Here is a 23,523-nt window from a genome sequence, read left to right on the forward strand (position 1 = left end):
CACTTGTCCATCTGCTTACACCTCCATGGGCCTTGGCAGAAATGCTCCTCCAGTCGGTGACTGAAGTTTCCAGTGTAATTTCCAGTGTAAGAACAGTGCCACTATTGATTAATTTGTTGGACGGTAGTTGACACACCCCTCTCCTACCCATTTTGGTAGAGCTGCTAAGAAAACTCCTAAAAATGTAAAATTTTTGTGCAACTTGACATTGAAAAGTCACATTATTTTTGTGCAAAGTATTTTACCCCAGTTTTCAGACATAAAACACTGATGAATTGATCCCACAGTCTTCAGAAATGCATTAGTGAACAATGTCAAATTCAGTCATGTGTACCGAGTTCCTCAACAGATGTACAACACTAGTATCATATGTAATATTAGTAAGTGTGCCCAATCTCTCAGTTGTTCATCCTCAAAAATAGTTTAAGACTTGTTTTATACAGGACCAGGAATTTCAGGGCCCCATACTGGCAAAAATTTCTGGCCCCCTTGAGAATCTGCCCAGGCTCCACCCAAGCTCCACCTCCAACCCTGGAACCTTCCAGAGTTCCACCACCCATCCTTGGTAAAACTACATTTCTGCACCACGTTCTCACAAATCACACATTAACAGTTCCCATCGAACATCATATCACATACATAGCTATTAGCTTTTGCTTTGGCCAAAACATTTATTAAGCTGCTACCACGACATGGTAGACTCTTTTGATAGGTTACAGTAGAGTAGGGCCCTATCAAACAATTCTTAAAATATCCAATACTCTTTTTAGGTATATTTTATTTATTTTTCTTTAAGAGAATATGTCACATACATTTTTTTAAATGACCAATAATACCACATACAAGGGACAAATACTATCACACCATGACCAGACCACACATTACCACCACATAGTGACCGAATGAAACCACATGCAAGCAACAAATACTGCCACACCATGACCAGTCCATATATTACAACCAAGTAGTGACCAAATAATGCCACATACAATGAACGAATAACACCACACCATGACCAGATCATATATTGACCAAATAAAACAATACTGATCATTAATTTAAAAAAACATACTTGTGAAGATCTTCGGTTGTGGGTTGTAATAATCACCTAGGCAGGTTAATGATGCAGCTAGCTTTATTTCCTCCATCCATGGTCTTACAACAACTCCAGGGAGATGGCCAAAATACAATGGCCTCAGTCCACAAGTTCCCAATCCGGAATCGGTAGTTTCAAGGCCCTCGTTCCAGGCAATACCCCGTGTCTAAACTTTTGGTTGGCCCACACCTTTTGGTAAATCCTGCCAGTGTAGTCTGCAGTCACAGCCAATGTTCCTCCAGATGACAGATATCATGATCGTAGCGTGTCTCCATTCTGAGTCATGATCTTAAAGGCTCTTACAAAGTTCTATCAATATGTTAAATGTGCAACAACGGACTTCAGTATATTGGATCTCCTCTATGCTTATTCATCGTCTGCATAACCCCCCCCCCCCCCCCCCCCCCCCCGGGGAAATCTGACCACAATCTCATACTCTCATACTATTGTCTCCATCTTATCAACCTGTTGTCAGCAAACAACCAGCGACAATAAAACTAATCAGGAATTGGTCTCCTGCAACTGAGGAAGCTCTGCAAGACTGCTTTGACCTCACAGACTGGGAGGTGATATACGACAGAGGAGAGTGTGATGATGTAAATGATATTGTCGGGAGAGTAACTGAGTGATTACATAAATTTTCGTACTGATACTGCAGTACCAGTTAAAAAGATTCGATGTTATGCAAATAACAAGCCTTGGATTACAAAAGAATTGAAATACTTACTAAATGAAAATGAAGTATGCTAAGAAACTAAAATTGATGCAAAGGGTCTTAAAGGGGAAAATTAAGAATGCTTGTGGGGTTTTCTGAATTAAATTAGAAAATAAACTGTCACACAACAATTCCAAGGAGGTGTGGTCGAGCATGAAGCAGTTAACTGGGTTTAACCCCTTTCCTACATTGGACGTACTATTCCGTCCATGTGACCTGGGACCTAAGTCCCAAGGACGGAATAGTATGTCTAGTGAGATCAGCGGCGCTCACGTGGTGAGCGCCGCTGATTGCGGCTGGGTGTCAGCTGATTATCACAGCTGACACCCGGCACAGCTGACACCCGGCACAACCCCGCGGTGTACCGGGGGTTAAAGGGAAGCATCGGCAGGGAGGGGGCGCCCTCCGAGCTTCCCTGAGCCCCCCACCGCAGCGCAATGTGCAGCGCTGCTATGGGGGTCTCTTTCCCTACAGGTCCCCGGATCCAATATGGCTACAGGGACCTTCGGAGCCTGCAGGGAGCTGACTTCCTCAGTGCCTGCAAAGCGCAGGCATGAGGAAGTCTGCGTCTATGCCTGTGACAGATCGCTGATCCGTCACAGTGATCTGTGATGTGACAGATCAGCGATCTGTCACAGGACAGTGATGTCCCCCCTGGGACAACCTAATAAAGTTAAAAAAAAAAAAAAAGTGTAAAAATAAGTAAAAAAAAAAAATCGCTGAATAAATTCCAAAAAAAAAAAAAATATTCCCTAATAAATTCATTTTTTGGAAATAAAAAAACAAAACAATAAAAGTGCACATATTTGGTATCGCCGCATCCGTAACGACCCGCCCTATAAAACTGTCCCTTTAGTTAACCCCTTTAGCAAACCCTTTAAAAAATAAAAATAAAAAACGAAGCAAAAAATAATGATTTATTATCATACTGCCGAACAAAAACTGCAACAACGCACAATCAAAAAGACGTATATAAATATCCATGGTACGGCTGAAAACGTCATCTTGTCCCGCAGAAAACGAGCCAGCACACAGCATCATCAGCGAAAAAATAAAAAAGTTATAGCTCGCAGAATAAAGCGATGCAAAAATAATTTTTTTTTATATAAAATTATTTTCATTGCATAAAAGCGCCAAAACATAAAAAAAGACATAAGAGGGGTATCGTTGTAACCATACTGACCCGAAGAATAAAAGGGCTTTATCAATTTTACCGCACGCGGAACGGTGTAAACGCACCCCCCAAAAGAAATTCATGAAACGCTGGTTTTTGTTCATTCTGCGTCCCAAAAATCAGAATAAAAAGCGATCAAAAGATGTCACATGCCCGAAAATGATACCAATAAAAACATCAACTCGTCCCGCGAAAAATAAGACCTCACATGACTCGGTGGGTCAAAATATGGAAAAATTATAGCTCTCAATATGTGGTGATGCAAAAACTATTTTTTACAATAAAAAGCGTCTTTTAGCGTGTGACAGCTGCCAAACATAAAACCCGCCATAAATAGTAAATCAAACCCCCCGTTATCACCCCCTTAGTTAGGGAAAAATAATAAAATAAAAAAAATGTATTTATTTCCATTTTCCCATTAGGGTTAGGGCTAGGGTTAGGTGTTATGAAAGAGTCACCTTAGGAGGCAAAAACAGAAATGCTATCTAAGTCCAGAAAACCAGAGAAGTTGGCAGCTATCGGATTGCAGACCCCTGAACCTATCAAAGCAAGAGCCAACAGACTGACAGGGAAAAAGGCCCTGAAGACGCTAGGCTTCAAAAAGACTATGTCAGTACTCAGGTATTTTCTGAAGACAGAGCAAAAAGACACAAAGGAATACAGCTCACCCCAGCAGGGAATGGCAGAATCCAGAAAAGCAAGGCAAAATAAAACCAAAACACAAATGCAAAAAGCAAGGCAGAAAACTTAGCTTTTGAGGAGCAGGAATCAGACTGGTCTCCTAGAATCCCTCAGAGAAATCACCAGGGAGGCAGAAGGGCGTCGGCTGCCTTATATCCAGTCAGCAATTCCCGTCACCCAGTCATCCTCTACCAGCTCAGGTGTTTGGTAATCAGCCTCACTATCTTCCTTCACCAGAAGAGGGAGTTCATCAGACCTCAATGGTGAAGGGGAAAATGAACTCATAACAGTTAGGGCTAGGGTTAGGGTTAGGGCTAGGGTTAGGGTTAGGGCTAGGGTTAAGGTTAGGGCTAGGGTTAGGGCTAGGGCTGAGATTAGGGTTAGGGGTGTGTTGGGGTTAGGGTTGGAGATATAATTGGGGAATTTGCACTGTTTGGGCACATCAGGTGCTCTCCAAACGCAACATGGCATCTGATCTCAATTCCAGCCAATTCTGCGTTGAAAAAGTCAAATGGTGCTCCTTCCCCTCCAAGCTCTGCCATGCACCCAAACAGTGTTTTACCCCCACATATGGGGTATCAGCCTACTCAGGACAAATTGCAAAACAACTTTTGGGGTCCAATTTCTCCTGTTGCCCTTAGGAAAATAAAAAATTGGGGGCAAAAATATAATTTTTGTGGAAAAAAATGATTTTTTTATTTTCACGCCCGGGCGTTATAAACTTCTGTGAAGCACTTGGGGGTTCAAAGTGCTCACCACACATCTAGATAAGTGCCCTGGGGGGTCTAGTTTCCAAAATGTGGTCACTTGTGGGGAGTTTGAATAGTTTAGGCACATCAGAGGCTCTCCAAACGCACATGACACGCGCAGTCTGCATTTCAAAACGTCACTCCTTCCCTTCCGAGCCCCGACGTGTGCCCATACAGTTGTTTTCTCCCATATATGAGGTATCAGCGTACTCAGGACAAATTGGACAACAACTTTTGGGGTCCAATTTCTCCTGGTACCCTTGGGAAAATAAAAAAATTGGGGACTAAATGATCATGTTTGTGGAAAAAATACGATTTTTTTATTTTCACGTCCGGGCATTATAAACTTCTGTGAAGCCTTTGGGGGTTCAAAGTGCTCACCACACATCTAGATAAGTTCGTTAGGGGGTCTAGTTTCCAAAAAGGTGTCATTTGTGGGGGGTTTCCGCTGTTTTGGTACATCAGGGGCATTCCAAACACAACATGGTGTCCGATCTCAATTCCAGCCAAAAACGTCAAATGGCGCTGCTTCCCTTCCGAGCTCTGCCATGCGCCCAAATAGTCGTTTACACCCACATATGGGGCATCAGCGTACTCAGGACAAATTGCACAATAACTTTTAGGGTCCTGTTTCCCTTGGAAAAATAATAATTGAGGGTGAAAAGATAATTTTTGTGGAAAAATATGATTTTTTAATTGTACGGCTGTACGTTATAAACTTCTGTGAAGCCCTTGGGGGTTCAAAGTTCTCACCACACATCTAAATAAGTTCCTTGGGGGGTCTAGTTTCCAAAATGGTGTCATTTGTGGGAGGTTTCCGCTGTTTTGGTACATCAGGGGCTTTCCAAACGCGACGTGGTGTCCGATCTCAATTCCAGCCAAAAACGTCAAATGGCACTGCTTCCCTTCCGAGCTCTGCCATGCGCCCAAATAGTCATTTACACCTACATATGGGGTATCAGCGTACTCAGGACAAATTGTACAATAACTTTTAGGGTCCTGTTAACCTTGGAAAAATAAGAATTGAGGGTGAAAAGATCATTTTCGTGGAAAAAATATGAATTTTTAATTGTACGGCTGTACGTTATAAACTTCTGTGAAGCCCTTGTGGGTTCAAAGTTCTCACCACACTTCTAGATAAGTTCCTTGGGGGGGTCTAGTTTCCAAAATGGGGTCACTTGTGGGGGCTTTCCACTGTTTAGGTACATCAGGGGCTCTCCAAACAATTTTGAAAAAGTCAAACGGCGCTCCTTCCTTTCTGAGCTCTGCCATGCACCGAAACAGTGGTTCCCCCCCACATATCAGGTATCAGCGTACTCAGGACAAATTGCACAATAACGTTTGCAGTCCAATTTCTCCTGTTTCCCTTGGTAAAATAAAAAAATGGAACTTGAAGTATTTTTTTTGTGAAAAAAAGTTAAATGTTCATTTTTTTTAAATATTCAAAAAATTCCTGTGAAGCACCTGAAGGGTTAATAAACTTCTTGAATGTGGTTTTGAGCACCTTAAGGGGTGCAGTTTTTAGAATGGTGTCACTTTTGGGTATTTTCTATCATATAGACCCCTCAAAGTGGCTTCAAATGTGATGTGGTCCGTAAAAATAAAATGGTGTTGCAAAAATGAGAAATCGCTGGTAAATTTTTAACCCTTATAACTTCCTAACAAAAAAAATGTTGGTTCAAAAATTGTGCTGATGTAAATATGTGGGAAATGTTCCTTATTAAGTTTTTTGTGTGCCGTATCTCTGTGATTTAAGAGCATAAAAATTCAAAGTTGGAAATTGCGAAATTTTCAAAATTTTCGCCAATTTTCTGTTTTTTTCACAAATAAACACAAGTTATTTGAATGAAATTTTACCACTAACATGAAGTACAATATGACATGAGAAAACAAGGTCAGAATCACCGAGATCCATGGAAGCGTTCCAGAGTTATTATCTCATAAAGGGACAGTGGTCAGAATTGTAAAAATTGGCCCAGGAGTTAACGTGCAAACCACCCTTGGTAGTGAAGGGGTTAAGGCTAGGCCGGAGCATGGGGAAGTGGATTTGCCCATGGTTAATGAAATGAACGAGTTTTTCAACAGATTTACCAACACATGTGCTGCGTTATCAGGAATGAGGGATAGAGCTGAGGAACAATCTGCAGCATTGACTTTGGGTGATGAACTGTCTGCTTTCACTGTCTCCCCAAGCGATGTGAGGAAACAGTTTCGTAAACTAGTCATTGGCAAAGCAGCTGGGCCTGATGGCCTCAGTACACGTATCCTAAAAGTGTGTGCAAACCAACTGTGTAATGTCTTTCAGCTCCTGTTTAAAAGGACCTACAATCTCAGAGAATACCGGTGCTGTGGAAAGCCACCTGCCTGGTGCCGGTTCCCAAGATCACCTTTCCAACTTCCCTACATGACTATCGTCCAGTGGCTTTAACATCGCATCCTATGAAGTCGTTGGAGAGAACAGTACTTACCTACTTGCGCCCGAGGGTGAGGGCCTACACTGACCCCCTGCAGTTTGCGTACCAGCAGAGATTTGGGGTGGATGATGCTGTAGTGTCTCTGCTACATACAATACATTCATTCTTGGACAATGATGGAACTGCAGTGCGCGCCATGTTCTTTGACTTCTCTAGTGCTTACAACCGCTCTTATTATGAAATAAGTTGACTGATATGACAGTGGATGAGGGGATCGTGAACTGGATAAGCGATTACCTGACGGACAGGCCGCAGTTTGTAAGGATGGGGGAGGTGGTATCTGTCAGAGTACGGAGCAGTGTGGGATCCCCTCAGGGTACAGTGCTGTCGCCCTTCCTCTTCACATTGTATACACCTGACTTTCAGTATAAATCCGATTTCTGTCACCAACAAAAATTCTCAGATGACTCAGTGATTGTACTGGGCATTGTGGGGGGGCCGTGGTGAGGAGGAATATAGAAGGGTGGTTTCTGACTTTGTGGATTTTTGCCAGACTAACTGTCTAGAACTAAATGTAAAGAAAAGCAAGGAGATGGTGGTGAGTTATAGAAGGAAAAAAGATGACTACTTACCGATCACTATTGCTGGCCAGGAGGTGGAGATGGTTGAGACCTACAAATATTTGGGGGTCCACCTTGACAGCAAACTTGATTGGAGGTGTCATACAGAGAAGATTCACAAGAAGGGAATGAGCAGACTGTACTTTCTGCGGAAGCTCAGGTCGTTCAATGTGTGCAGTAAAATGCTGGCAATGTTCTACCAGTCCGTTGTAGCAAGTGCCATCTTTTTGGCTATCATTTGCTGGGACAGTAGTGTGCGAGTAGCTGACGCCAATAAGCTCAACAAACTTATCAAGAAGGCAAGTGAGGCTGTTGGCCTCCATCCTGACTCTTTTGAGGAGGTAGTGGAAGATAGGATTCAAAAGAAGTGCAGGGCTATAATGAATAATAATACACACCCTCTATACGGGCTGTTCTTGAATCAGAAGAGCACATTCAGCAGCCGTCTAATCCTACTAAGGTGCAAGAAGGAGAAATTCAGGAAATCGTTTGTGCCTACTACTATGGGGATATATAACAATTTCCTAAGGGTGAAAGATGGCTATGACCTAGGGCCGGCGAACTAATGTAAAGGATCAGAGACTTGAGCACCTTTGTTTGTTACGTATTGTGGTTAGTCACGTGCAGGATCTGTGTCTAGTAATTACTCTATGTAATGCTGTTTGTAATGTAGTAACGCTGTTCGTTATGTTTTGTTTGTAATGCTGTTGTAACGCTGCTGTGATACCATAATTTCCCTCTGGATCAATAAAGTGTATCGTATCGTATCGTATTTGACATCATTCTGCCCCCATGTCATCTCCATTCTGCCCCATTTGTCTAAATTCTGCCCTATGTCTCTCAATTTTGCCCCATATGATCTCCCATCATACCTCCATGGCGCGGCTTTACAAAAAAAGTTTTACGTTTCTCCTTACCTGACCGTGGTGTAGCCGACAATCTGTGCTCCATCATCAGCTGCCAGCCTGTGATTGGCTGGCAGCTGTTAACTATTGCCATGCGGAAGCCACCGAGGACGCACGTTCAGTTACTGCTGCTGGGGCCCTGTGAGTAAAAGCAGAAGAACCCCATATGACATTAAGGGCAGAAATGCCATCAGGTGGCAGCCCTATATGTGGTTAAAGCCAATAGCATTATAAATATTTTATATGGCATTTCCACTTTTAGTCTAAAAGGTAGTCTTCTTCTATAACATTATTAGGCTATGCTCTCTCATGAACAGTTAAATTCTGTATTTTTCCTGAATGAAAGAAATTCTGTAGTTTCCTGTTATTTACATTTCCACTGAGGTTTGGAGAGAAAGTTAGGATGGAAAAAAAATAGATAAATCCTGGGATGTTCTCTGAATGACTATTTTTTAACATGATTACAAAATAATATGAATATTTTGCCAACCAATGTTTTCTGGTAGACCTAATGGAAAGGAACATTTCATGGGTAAAAAAGACTTCTAACCTCGCTCTATAGTTAATTCATACTGGCTTAAAATATTTTTATGATATCGTAATGTTTAAAGGAACCTGTCAGCTAATTCACACTGCATGAACTAAAGGCAGCATGTGTTTCAGAGAAAAACATACCTGAGAGTACAGCCAGGAGCAGGCTCGGACTGGCCCACTGGAGAACCGGAGGATTCTCCGGTGGGCCCAGGCACTGACACCTGCTGGCATACTGGCCAGCAGGTGCCAAGGGCCCCCAAGCCAGTGGCTATGGGGCCCCTGAGTCAAGGGGGCCCGCTCTGTGCCAGCTAGCAGCAGCGGGAGACGGGATCCTGTCCCCGCTGCTAAAACGAAATGAATATTCATGCTTCTATGGGCCTATGGTCATGGAGAGGAGTGAATACCATTCCTCTTTAATAGCGGGCAGCCCATCCCCACCACCGCACCACACACAGCACTGCATCACTCTCTCAAACTCACACACACTGCACCACATACACACACGCAGCAGACACACAGCACATCTCACCTCCCCACAGCAGCAGCACATCCCGGCGTCCTGCTTTCTGGGCATTTCCTGTCTGAGACAACCCAGCTGGATGACGTCATCATCCAGCATGCTGTCTCAGAGAGAGAAAGCTGCCGGCGAGGAAGAGGCTTCCAGGATGTGCTGCTGCTGCGGGGAGGTGAGTTGTGCTGTCACTGCTGTGTGTCTGCACATGTATGTGCTGCAGTGTGTGTGAGAGTGATGCGGTGCTGTGTGAGTGAGTGATGCGGACGGTGCTGTGTGAGAGGGGTGGTGGGGAAGGACAATGATATTGGTAGGGGGAGGCAATGATGGAGGTGATGGGCAATGATATTGGTGTGGGGAAGCAATAATGGAGGTGATGGGCAATGGTGGTGTGGGAGGCAATGATGGAGGTGATGGGCGGTGGTGGGGGGAGGCAATGATGGAGGTGATGGACATTGATGGCAGTGGGGGAGGCAATGATGGAGGTCATGGGCAATGATGGCAGTGGGGGAGACAATGATGGAGGTGATGGGCAATGATATTTGTGGGGGAGGCAATAATGGAGGTGATGTGAAATGATGGTGGTGGGGGAGGCAATAATGAAGGTGATTGGAAATGATTGCGGTGGGAGAGGCAATGATATAGGTGATGGGCAATGATGGAGGTGATGGGCAATGATGGAGGTGATGGGCAATGATGGAGGTGGGGGAGGCAATGATGGAGGTGATGGCCAATGATGGAGATGATGGGCAATGATAGCGGTGGGAGAGGCAATGATATAGGTGATGGGCAATGATGGTGGGGGAGGCAGTGATGGAGGTGATGGACAATGATGGAGGTGATGGGCAATGATGGAGGAGGGGGAGGCAATGGTGGAGGTGATGGGCAATGATGGCGGTGGGGGAGGCAATGATGGAGGTGATGGGCAATGATGGCGGTGGGGGAGGCAATGATGGAGGTGGGGGAGGCAATGATGGAGGTGATGGACAATGATGGTGGGGAGGCAGTGATGGAGGTGATGGGCAATGATGGTGGGGGAGGCAATAATGGAGGTGATGGACAATGATTGGTTGGGGAGGAAATGATGGAGGTGATGGGCAATGATGGAGGTGGGGCAGGCAATGATGGAGGTGATGGACAATGATGGTGGTAGGGAGAGGCAATGATGGCGGTGGGGGAGGCAATGATGGAAGTGATGGGCAATGATGGTGGTGGGGAGAGGCAATGATGGAGGTGATAAAATGGACAATGATGGTGGGGAGGAGGCAATGATTGAGGTGGTGGAATGGGCAATGATGGGGTGGTGGGGGAGAATGATAGGGGTGGTGGGGGAAAAGGCAGTGATGGAGGTGGTGATGAGGACAATGATGGGGTGGAGAGGGGCTGCATTATACTTTATGAGGGGGCTACATTATATTCTGTGGAGGACTGCATTATTCTCAGGGGACTTCATTATATTCTGGGGGGCTACATAATACTATATGAGGGGGCTGCATTATATTCTGTGGTGGAGCTGCATTATTCTCTCAGGGGACTACATTATATTCTGGGGGCTACATCATACTATATGAGGGGGGCAGCATTATGCCCTATTAGGGGGCTACAGTATACTCTATGGGGACATTGCATTATATTCTGTGGTGGTGCTACATTATACTATATGAGGGGGGCTGCATTATACCTTATGAGGGTGCTACATTATATTCTATGGTGGGGACTGCGTTATACCTTATGAGGGGGTTGCATTATATTTTGTGGGGTGCTGCATTATACCCTATGAGGGAGGCTACATTATATTGTATGAGGGGGCTACATTATATTCCATGAGGGGGCTACCCATCTATGATTCTATGATTCTACGCCAACCCCTGCTACATAATTAAGGCATCTACTACCTTATATTGTACCCTGATATTAGCGTGTTTTACCACACAATTGCAGGTCTTGTATTTATTTCTATGTAGCTACATAGTGGGCCTAAAGAATGATTTTCTCTGATGGGCTCAAGGTGCTCCAGTCCGACTCTGGCCAGGAGTGAGGTGACTTATCCAAGAGCCAGGTTTCTGCTGGCTCCTCTCTGCCCCCTTGACAACACTGACACATATCTGTCTATATGGAGAGATTTGTCACAGGAGGCAGCAGAAGCTCGTCTCTTGGGCTAGTCACTTCATTCCTAGCCACATTTTCAACTTTGTTTTTCTCTGAGATTGCAGCAATGTTTCAGAGTAAAATGTAGAAATTTAGAATCCTGGAGTCGATCTTTAAAGGCTTGGGCAGCATGAATCAGCTAACAGGCTCCCTTTTATTAAAAGGGTTGTCCAGTCTTAAACTATAAGTCTGCAGTCACTTCATGTGACTGCAGACTTGTGAATCCTAACATTGCAAGCAGTGCGCACACTCTAAGGAAATTTTAGAGCACTTAATGATTCCCTCTGCTGACAAGCTTTTTAGAGATGGAAATTTCATTCTCCAGCATGACTTGGCACCTGTCCATGCTGCCAAAAGTACCAATACCTGATTTAAAACAACAGTATCACTGTGCTTGATTGGCCAGCAAACTCGACTGACCTTAACCCCATAGAGAATCTATGGGGTATTGTCAAGTGGAAAATGAGACGCCAGACCCAACAATGCAGATGAGCTGAAGGCTGCTCTCAAAGGAACCTGGGCTTCCATAACACCTCAGCAGTGCCACAGGCTGTCCGCCTCCATGCTACGCCGCATTGATGCAGTAATTAATGCCAAAGGAGCCTGGTGTCACGGAGTGACTGGCCCAGTGCAACACCACCCAATGATTGGTTGGTAACAAAAAAATACAGCAACTCAACGTCGATGGAATAGGGGAGAGGAAGGCCGTGACAATAAGGAACCAGGGACGGTCACCTCCTGAGCTCTAACCTGAGCCTGTCCCTGCTCTCACCTATCACCCTATGCAGGTCCTTACTTCTGCTGACATCAGGATACCTCGTCCCTAAACTGTCACGTCAAACTGCCCTTGCTAGTGCACTGGCCAGCTTAGGATGCTAGCCTAGCCACTACTGCTAAGAAACACAAGGGGAGGGGAACAGACACAGAAAGGACGAGGTAACAAAAGTATAGCTTAAGCACCGCTGCAAACCCCACATCACAGATAGCACAGCAACAGGACTCCAATATACCAGACTTGGCTGTACACCAGAGAGCTGATCCTGCTTGGTTGGTCTCCAGAAAGGACCTGTATCACCAACAGTCAGTTGATGCATCAGGTGGCCTTTTGAAGGAAGATGGGAGTGGCCACCACAGACATCAGCAAACCCAGCAGCAATGTAATTACACCAGCAGGCCACCGGGGGAAAAACTGACATTAACCCCCCATGGCCTAAAAGGAAAAAAGTTTTAATCTGCGGACCAAATCTGCCACATATCCAAAAATGGGTCGTGACACCCGGATCAAGTATTGAGTGCATTTACTGTGAACATACATTTCGGATTTTAAAATCATTTTTCAAGCTGGTGTTATAAAGTATTCTAATTTACTGAGATAACGACTTTTGAGTTTTCATTGGCGGTAAGCCATAATCATCAACATTAACAGAAATAAACACTTGAAATAGATCACTCTGTTTGTAATGACTCTATATAATATATGAGTTTCACTTTTTGTATTGAAGAACTGAAATAAATTAACTCTTTGATGATATTCTAATTTTATGAGATGCACCAGTCTATATACTATATATATATATATATATATATATATATATATATATATACCGTATATACTCGAATATAAGCAGAGATTTTCAGCCCATTTTTTGGCCTGAAAGTTCCCCTCTCGGCTTATATTCGAGTCATATACACCAGGGGGTTGGAGGGGGAGGGAGGGCGGGGGTGTCAGATCATACTTACCCATCCGGGCTGTCACGTTTCCGCCAGACTTAGGGCCTGCTGTTCCGGTCGCGGCCTCTAGGAGGCGCTGGACCGCCACTTTATCGTCAGACTCAGGGACGGCTGTTCCTGCCTCGGCCACTGGACAGGGCCGTGGTTCTGTCACGTCAGGCTCAGAGTCTACTGTCCCGGCTTTAGCCTCTAGGAGGCGCCGGTCTGTCACGTCGCCGTTAAATTCTGGGTCTGCTGCTCCTGTCGCGGTCACTAGGAGGCGCCATGGCTCGCCCGGGAGTTATGGTGCTGACAGAGTAAGGGCACCTGCGCAGGCATCTGGTGGACGCAGGCTCCACCCCTCTGTCAGTCATCAAGAGGTTACTGCATCTCCATCTGGCCTGGTCCTGGGGGCGGTACTGATGACATCATCAGTCCAGGAACCTATGAGGGGTGACCTGATCCCTGAAATACCTTGGGACTGGTCTTGCAAGCCGCCGGATATATTCTTGGTTCCCCTGTGTGAATTGCTTTCTGACTGACTTTGGCCTGGACTTCTGACTCTCCTTCTGCCTAACGATTCTGTACCTCTGCGACTCTCCTGGTTTATGACTTTCGGCCTGAATCTGACTCTGCTTCTGCCTAACGATTCTGTACCTCTGCTACTCTCCTGGTTTATGACTTTCGGCCTGAATCTGACTCTGCTTCTGCCTAACGATTCTGTACCTCTGCTACTCTCCTGGTTTATGACTTTCGGCCTGAATCTGACTCTGCTTCTGCCTAACGATTCTGTACCTCTGCTACTCTCCTGGTTTATGACTCTCGGCCTGAATCTGACTCTGCTTCTGCCTAACGATTCTGTACCTCTGCTACTCTCCTGGTTTATGACTCTCGGCCTGAATCTGACTCTGCTTCTGCCTAACGATTCTGTACCTCTGCTACTCTCCTGGTTTATGACTCTCGGCCTGAATCTGACTCTGCTTCTGCCTAACGATTCTGTACCTCTGCTACTCTCCTGGTTTATGACTCTCGGCCTGAATCTGACTCTGCTTCTGCCTAACGATTCTGTACCTCTGCTACTCTCCTGGTTTATGACTCTCGGCCTGAATCTGACTCTGCTTCTGTCTACCGTTTTTGTACCATTGCTGCCCGACTGGTTTAGACTCGCATATCTCCACGTTTGTGTCCTGTATTGGAACACCTTTCTGGCGACCGTCCTGCTCTGGTCACTGCTCCTATTCAGAGAGCGCCTCCTGGGCTCTGCTATAAATCCAGATCCCTGTATAGGGGTAAAGGGTATCAGTGTTTCTCGGGGTGTTGCCTGGCTGCAGCCCAGACCCGCAGGCGGACGTCACATTATATCCGGCCATATAAAAAAAAAAAAAAACTGCTTCTTGTGTATATATCCAGCATATACAAAAGCAGTCTCCCTGAACTTTTTTTTTTCTCTCCCTTCTTCTGACTGAGCTGATTTCTGGCCTAAACACCTGGTTCAGTGCACAGCCTGAAGGAGCACTTTCATCTTCCTGCACCAGTATGCTGCAGTCTGGAGCCTTCAGAGAGAGAGCTGAGCGTCAGAGATCCATACTACTGAGACATCGGCCTCTGGGCAACTCTGGCTATGGTTGCCCAGGGGCACAGGTATTGCCCGCAGATGCGGCTAAAGTTTTATTGCCTATTGCCCTTTCTTTTGGTCAGAAATCTCAGTGTGTGAACGCATATGTGGATTGTGGATCTGAAGGGAATTTTATGGATTCTTTGGTTGCTAAAAGTCTCGGTGTACCCCTATTAAGACTTAATGCCCCTATAAAAACTACGGCTATTAATGGCACATCTATTGTCCAGGAGGGGGTTAAATTTGTTACTGACAAAATCACTATGTCGGTGGGAGCATTGCATACCGAGGTTATGTCATTTTTTTTTATGGATAATTTGTCTGCTGCAGTCATTTTGGGGATGCCATGGCTACGCCAGCATAATCCAGTCATCGACTGGCACCTAGGCGATGTTATACGCTGGAGTTCACACTGTCAGGAAAACTGCATGTCGCTAACAGTAAACCAAGTTAAAGTTAAACCCCTCCACATACCGTTTGCCTTCAGAGATTTTGAGGATGTCTTTTCTATTGCAAAATCTGAAAAGCTACCCCCTCACAGAAAGTATGATTGCCCTATAGATCTGATTCCAGATGCCCGTCTCCCAAAAGGGAGAATATTTAATCTCTCAGGTCCAGAGCGTCAGGCTATGAACGAGTACATAGCTGATAGCTTAAAAAGGGGTTTATTAGACTGTCCATTTCACCAGTTGGAGCTGGCTTCTTCTTTGTAGAAAAGAAAGATGGTGGTCTCAGACCCTGCATTGACTACCGGGAATTGAATGCAATCACTATAAAGAACCAGTACCCGCTTCCACTCATCCCTGATCTTTTTAATCAGCTAATGGGAGCCCGTTGGTTTACTAAACTGGACCTCCGGGGGGCATACAATCTAGTCCGCATAAGAGACGGGGATGAGTGGAAAACAGCCTTTAATACCCCTCTTGGCCACTTTGAGTACCTGGTAATGCCCTTCGGACTCAGTAACGCACCTGCCGTGTTCCAGCACTTTGTAAATGACATTTTCAGGGACATTTGTGGGGTGTATGTCGTCGTGTATTTAGATGACATTTTGATTTATTCTGCTGACCCTGTGACACATGCTCAGCACGTTCGCTCTGTACTGCAGAGACTGCGAGAACACTCCCTGTTTGCTAAACTGGAGAAATGTGTTGTTTTTTTTGCGGAGGAGGTACAATTTTTAGGATATGTGGTTTCAAGCACAGGCTTCCGTATGGATCCTGCCAAGATCCAACCTATTAAAACTTGGGTGCAACCCAAGTCGCTAAAAGCGCTGCAGCGATTTATAGGGTTTGCAAATTATTACCGAAAATTCATCAGGGGTTTCTCCGAAATTGCTAAACCACTCACGGATTTGACCCGAAAAGGGGCAGACGTGACCAATTGGAACCCTGAGGCAATTCAGGCTTTTGCTACGTTAAAAGAGTGCTTTGTAGCCAACCCAGTTTTGGTTCAGCCTGATCTGGACCGCCCGTTTATTGTAGAGGTGGACGCCTCTGAGGTCGGAGTTGGAGCAGTGCTGTCGCAAGGCACTGCATCACTCACTCAGCTTCGCCCATGTGCCTTTTTCTCCCGCAAATTCTCTGCCACTGAGAAGAATTACGATATAGGTAATCGGGAGTTATTGGCGATCAAATGGGCCTTCGAGGAATGGCGCCACTTCCTCGAAGGCGCCAAACATAAGATCACTGTGATTACAGATCACAAGAATCTGACTTACCTGGAGTCAGCTAAAAGATTAAATCCTAGACAAGCGAGGTGGGCCTTGTTCTTCTCTAGGTTTGATTTCTTAATAACCTTTCGTCCTGGTACCAAAAATGTGAGGGCTGATGCTCTCTCTCGAAGTTTCTGCCCCTCACAGGCTGAGGACTCGGAGCCAGTTCCAATACTGGCCAATGGTATTGTTGTGTCGGCTGTGTCTCTGGACCTTCTGGAGGAGATCCGTAGGTCCCCAGAACCAGCCCCTGACTCGACGCCCCCCCAGAAATTGTTTGTTCCAGCGCCGTTTCGCCTACAAGTTCTGAAGGAGTCGCACGACTCCGTTCTGGCAGGCCATCCTGGGGTCAATAATACCGCCAGGCTTGTGACTAGGAGTTTTTGGTGGCCAACGGTAGTTAAGGACTGCAAGGATTATGTACTAGCTTGTGAAATCTGTGCTCGCGCCAAGTCCCCTCACAATCGGCCTGCCGGCTGGCTCCAGTTCTTGCCTGCTCCAGAGAGTCCATGGACCCACATCTCCATGGACTTCATTACTGACCTACCACCCTCAGAGGGGAAGACATGTATCTGGGTGGTGGTGGACAGGTTCAGTAAGCAATGTCATTTCGTTCCCCTCTCTGGATTACCTAATTCAGAAACTCTGAGTAAGTTGTTTATTGTTCATGTAATAAGGCTGCATGGCGCTCCAGAGAATATCGTGTCCGACCGAGGTACCCAGTTTGTTTCCGAATTCTGGAGAGCATTCTGCAAACGTATTGGTATTGAATTATCCTTCTCCTCCGCTTACCACCCTGAGACCAATGGTCAAACGGAGCGTACCAACCAGGCTCTAGAGCAATATCTTCGCTGCTATGTCTCGGAACATCAGTCTGATTGGGCGGAACATCTCCCATTAGCTGAGTTCGCTCTAAATAACCAGTACCAGGAATCTATCAAAACCACCCCGTTCTTCTGCAATCATGGTTTGCACCCACGTTTTGGTTCATTTTCGGCCAAGATGTCGGAGCTTCCGGGAGTAGAGAATTCCATACGTCACTTAAGGACAATCTGGTCGGAGGTGAACACAAACTTGAAAGGGTCCCAGGTCAGGCAGGCTTCGGCCGCAAATAAACGGAGGTCCACGGGGCCGCACCTAGGAGTTGGGGACAAAGTTTGGCTGTCTACCAGAAACATTAAGCTTAAGGTGCCATCTGCCAAACTGGGGCCCAGGTTTATTGGTCCCTACGAGATATTAGAAGTAATTAACCGGGTAGCCTTTCGTTTAAGGCTCCCTTAGTCTTTTAAAATTCCTAATGTTTTCCACAAATCCCTTCTCAAGGTGTACCGCTCCCCAATTCATCCCGTCCAGTCCCCTCCTCCTCCAGTTTTGGTCAAGGGTGCCTTGGAGTACGAAGTCCAGGGCATCCTTGATTCCCGTTTAGTGAGAAAGTCTGTGCAATATTTAGTTCATTGGAAAGGCTATGGCCCAGAGGAGAGGTCCTGGGTCCCCGCTAGTGACATTCATGCCAAGGGGTTGATTAGAAGGTTTCACCTCCTTCACCCTGATAAACCGGGTTTTGAGGGTCCGGAGGCCCCTCTTGGAGGGGGGGGTACTGTCACGTTTCCGCCAGACTTAGGGCCTGCTGTTCCGGTCTCGGCCTCTAGGAGGCGCCGGACCGCCACTTTATCGTCAGACTCAGGGACGGCTGTTCCTGCCTCGGCCACTGGACAGGGTCGTGGTTCTGTCACGTCAGGCTCAGAGCCTACTGTCCCGGCTTTAGCCTCTAGGAGGCGCCGGTCTGTCACGTCGCCGTTAAATTCTGGGTCTGCTGCTCCTGTCGCGGTCACTAGGAGGCGCCATGGCTCGCCCGGGAGTTATGGTGCTGACAGAGTAAGGGCACCTGCGCAGGCATCTGGTGGACGCAGGCTCCACCCCTCTGTCAGTCATCAAGAGGTTACTGCATCTCCATCTGGCCTGGTCCTGGGGCGGTACTGATGACATCATCAGTCCAGGAACCTATGAGGGGTGACCTGATCCCTGAAATACCTTGGGACTGGTCTTGCAAGCCGCCGGATATATTCTTGGTTCCCCTGTGTGTTACTGTGTGAATTGCTTTCTGACTGACTTTGGCCTGGACTTCTGACTCTCCTTCTGCCTAACGATTCTGTACCTCTGCGACTCTCCTGGTTTATGACTTTCGGCCTGAATCTGACTCTGCTTCTGCCTAACGATTCTGTACCTCTGCTACTCTCCTGGTTTATGACTCTCGGCCTGAATCTGACTCTGCTTCTGTCTACCGTTTTTGTACCATTGCTGCCCGACTGGTTTAGACTCGCATATCTCCACGTTTGTGTCCTGTATTGGAACACCTTTCTGGCGACCGTCCTGCTCTGGTCACTGCTCCTATTCAGACAGCGCCTCCTGGGCTCTGCTATAAATCCAGATCCCTGTATAGGGGTAAAGGGTATCAGTGTTTCTCGGGGTGTTGCCTGGCTGCAGCCCAGACCCGCAGGCGGACGTCACACTGGCACTGTCTCTGCAGCCCCCAGCTTCTCCACGATCTCCCTTCCTTCCTTCAGCGGTCACATGGTACCGCTCATTAAACTCATGAATATGCGCATATTTATGAGTTTAATGAGCGGTACCACGTGACCGCTGAAGGCAGGAAGAGAGATAGCAGAGAAGCTGGGGGCTGCAGAGACAGCGCCAGGACGGGTAAGTATAGCGATATTCACCTTTCCCCCGGTCCATTGCTGCTTGCTGCTGTCTGGCACGTCATCTGTCAGTGACATTCAGACAGCAGAGGGCGCGGTGACATGGTTAGTGCGCGCCACGCCCCCTGCAGTCTGAATGTCACTGACAGATGATGTGCCAGATAGCAGCAAGCAGCGATGGACCTCCAACAGGTGAATATCTCAGGTGCCAGCAGTGACACCGGCACCTGGCCCCCAGCGACGGAGAGGTGAGTATGTCATCTTTTTAATTTTTAAATGCAGCAGCACATGGGGGCATAATCTATGGAGCATCTTATGGGGGCAGCATATGGGGACATAAACTATGGAGCATCTTATGGGGGCAGCATATGGGGGAATAATCTATGGAGTATCTTATGGTGGCAGCAGATGGGGGCATAATCTATGGAGCATCTTATGGGGGCAGCATATGGGGGCATAATCTATGGAGCATTTTATGTGGGCAGAATATGGGGGAATAATCTATGGAGCATCTTATGGGAGCAGCATATAGGGGCATAATCTATGAAGCATCTTATGGGGGAAGCATTTAGGGGCATAATCTATGGAGCATCTTATGGGGAAGCATATGGGGGAATAATCTTTGGAGCATTTTATGGGGGCAGCATATGGGGGAATAATCTATGGAGCATCTTATGGGAGCAGCATATTGGGGCATAATCTATGGAGCATCTTATGGGGGCAGCATATGGGGAAATAATCTATGGAACATCTTTTAGGGGCAGCATATAGGGGCATAATCTATGGAGCATCTTATGGGGGCAGCATATGGGTCATAATCTATGTAGCATCTTATGGAGGCAGCATATGGGGGCATAATCTATGGAGCATCTTATGGGGGCATAATCTATGGAGCATCTTATGGGGGCAGCATTTAGGGGCATAATCTATGGAGCATCTTATGGGGCAGCATATGGGGGGAATAATCTATGGAGCATCTTCTGTGGGCAGCATATGGGGGAATAATCTATGGAGCATCTTATGGGGGCAGCATATGGGGGAATCATCTATGGAGCATTTTATGGGGGCATAATCTATGGAACATCTTATGGGGCCATGACCTTTATGGAGCAGCATATGGGGCATATTATACTATGGAGCATCTTATGGGGCCATAATTAACCTTTGTGCAGCATTATATTGGGTGTATTTTGTATGGAGCATCTTATGGGGCTCATCATGAACTGTATGGAGCATTATGTGGGGCTCCTGATTCAATATGGCTATTCAAAAACATTTAACCTACTGATGTCTCAATTAATTTTACTTTTATTGGTATATATTTTTATTTTTTAAATTCACCAGTAGCTGCTGCATTTTCCACCCTAGGCTTATACTCTAGTCAATAAGTTTTCCCAGTTTTTTGTGGCAAAATTAGGGGGTCGGCTTATATTCAGGTCGGCTTATACTCGAGTATATACGGTGTGTGTGTGTGTGTGTGTATATATATATATATATATATATACAGTATATGTATTATATATATAATTTTTTTTTCTAATTTGCTGCTGTATTTCTGTATAATAAAATTAATGATTTTAACGGCTTGCATTTATTCCCTTATTGGTGTGAATCCTTGGCCTAGTTGAAAATTTAAGATATTTCTGTCTAAATAAATAGGATGATGAAAATGACTGCTGAACGAAATGCTACCAATTAAAAGCATATTATTACCATTTAATGTGATAAAACTGTGAAGTTGCTCTATTTTTCTGTAACCTATTAAGATCACGCTTTCTGCCTTCAGTTTAGGTTAGGTTTGGCAAAACAGGATTTTGTGTATATCTGAAAAAGACGTACTGTCAAGATGAAGCCCAGTTTCCACAGTGAGTCAGTTGGATCATTCAAGTGAATGGCTTCATCGGGTTCCTGTAGTTTTTCAGGGATTCTGACAGAAACCTCGCCTTTATACTTTAAGGCCGGGGTCACACTGCGTTTTAGGCAGTCCGTTAACGGACTGCGTTACACCGCGGTATAACGTGGTGCAACGCAGTCCATTAACTCCGCCATTGAGCCCCATTGTCAGGTGCATCGCGACACATGCCTTAAAGCGGCACGCGTTCCCGATGTGCCGCCATTCGCTGACGGAGCCTCGGACACGGCCTGCAGCATCAGTGGCTCTATCACCGCTAGCGCAGATGAATCATCTGTGCTAGCAGATTCATCTGCGCTAGCGGGTATAGCATAACGCGATCGCGTTAGCAGCCCGTCAACGCTATGCGTTGAACGGGCTGCTAAAATGTAATGTGAACCTAGCCTTAGCCATCTCTACCATACACAAGTGCATTTGTTTGGCCAAGTGCTCCGGTGTTCTCTATGAGAAAGCCGCTGGCTGATTTGTCGGCTGCCGGCATATCTCCAGGAAAACAATACAATCAACATGTGAAATTAACATTTTCCCCAACCATCAGTCGGTCGGCAAGCTCATACAAATAAGACTGTCAGCTGCTTCTGTCTATAATGGTAGGTATGGCCAACATCAGTCTAATATGTATAGGGGCCTTTAGATGTACCTGGCCATATCTCCCAGGTTTAGGATAGGACAGATAACTAGCATATTCACTTAACATAGCAAAAAAGTGGGGAACCAGGGGGCCTATTATAGATTTTGCATTTCTGCCCATGAGCTTCAGGTACACCTCCGAACACACAATTACTGGTTTGGCATCCATTATAGCTGCCAAGCAGGGGCATAATGATCGTGGTCATAGAGAGTGTGATCGCAACCAGGCCCATGCAGAAGGGGGGACCACTGACACCAGCAGCCATTTCAGCAAGATGTGCATCTTAGCACATCAGTTATTGCAGCTCCTCTTGCTCTATAACAAGCCACCTGCAAACATATTCAGCTGGACAGGTTCCCCTTAATGGGACTCTGTCAACACAGAATGACTATTCAAACTAAGTTCCGTCACTCAGTGCTTCACGGCAGAGCCAAAAATTTCAATACACCTTCCCACCTGCTTGTTTTCCCTATATCTCCTCCCATCTCTGGCTCTATGAATCCAAGAAAGGAGGGGGAGGAAATAGAAGAAAAAAAAGTGGATAGAATGGTGTACTTAAATGTTTGGCAATGCCATGACGCACCGGGCAAATGTAATTTGTTTGAACCGTCATTCTGTACTAACAGAGTCTATTTAAGACAGGCTATAAACATTAGATAAAAATTCAGCAGACTTGGATTTTTCCCAGCAATGGTGAGGTGAATGCTGGACCTTTTGCTCCCATGATAGTGTAGGGAAGGTGACCTGACGGGTGGACGGACTTGTCAGACTAGAAAGAGAAGGGTTGCACACTTTAGACAGATATCAGTTATGACAGTGGGGAAACAGCTAGGAAAGTGTAGATGACATGCAGTACCTTGGGTTGACCACAAGATGGCAGGGAGGAGTGTGAGTTCAGGACTTCACAGCAGCTTAGGGCTTTAGAAACCATTGGTCATGGGGGGGCGGAGTTACAGGGAACCAGGAAAGATATAAATTTGACAGAAGGGTTCCAGAAAGTTCCAGTTCCTGGGAGGAGCTCAAGAGACAAGAAGTCTGTGACAATTGGAGTGTTGTGAGGACAGCTAAACCAGGGGACTGAGGAGAAAGGAAGTCAGGGGGGTGGTCCTGACACAAAGTACCGCAGTACAGACGAGGCCTCGGGGGAAAACATACCGAATTAAGGATGACAACAGCTCAGTAAAATTGCTGTCGGTGTACAGGCCTAAGGCGGCCACAGTGACTGAGCTGTCAGGAACGTCACTAAGTTTGAAAAAGGGATGATGCCTATATTTACGTCTCTAGTGCAAAGTACGGTGTGTGTAACGTGGCCTAGAAACGGAGGGCCGTGAAAAGGATTGTGGTGTATTGCTGGGGCCGTCAGACAGACGGCGAGAAATAAACTTGGACCTGTTGCACCCGAAAGTTGCCTCTATCTTGTGTCTGTTACGTCACTGTGCGGTAAACAGAGGGACCACCCCCCAGTCTGGCCCACGACCCTACACTAGCTAAGGTGCTGCCAGAGGAATTTAGCATTGGCTTATTCTCTCCCACTTTCCCAATTAGAAAGCAATCACCTATACACACCTCCATGCCGGCGCCATTTCAGTCGTATTGGCAATGCCTCTGCTGAGGCTCGCATAACATTGTTACATATTGTTAAACGCGAACCCTGCAGCCCATCAGTGGCCCCTTCACTCTCCCCACCTTCCGACA

At 46.1% G+C, this 23,523-nt stretch overlaps 1 protein-coding gene across 2 annotated transcripts in view; it reads left to right on the top strand.

Moving 5' to 3' along the window:
• SRD5A2 (steroid 5 alpha-reductase 2) overlaps positions 1-23,523 on the top strand; it is a 125,827-nt gene that overhangs the window by 60,406 nt on the left and 41,898 nt on the right. Inside the window, exon 1 of one of the 2 annotated variants that reach the window (XM_073545116.1) lies at positions 6,786-6,899. The exons of the other annotated variant lie outside the window; for it this stretch is intronic. The gene's annotated coding sequence lies outside the window, so the exon portion shown is untranslated. Of the gene's footprint in view, positions 1-6,785; positions 6,900-23,523 lie in introns of those variants that run through there. 2 annotated transcript variants of the gene reach the window in all.

The sequence above is a fragment of the Dendrobates tinctorius genome, unplaced genomic scaffold (genome assembly GCF_039654945.1).
Source record: "Dendrobates tinctorius isolate UK_male_01 unplaced genomic scaffold, ASM3965494v1 ptg000140l, whole genome shotgun sequence".
Classification (NCBI taxonomy): domain Eukaryota; kingdom Metazoa; phylum Chordata; class Amphibia; order Anura; family Dendrobatidae; genus Dendrobates; species Dendrobates tinctorius.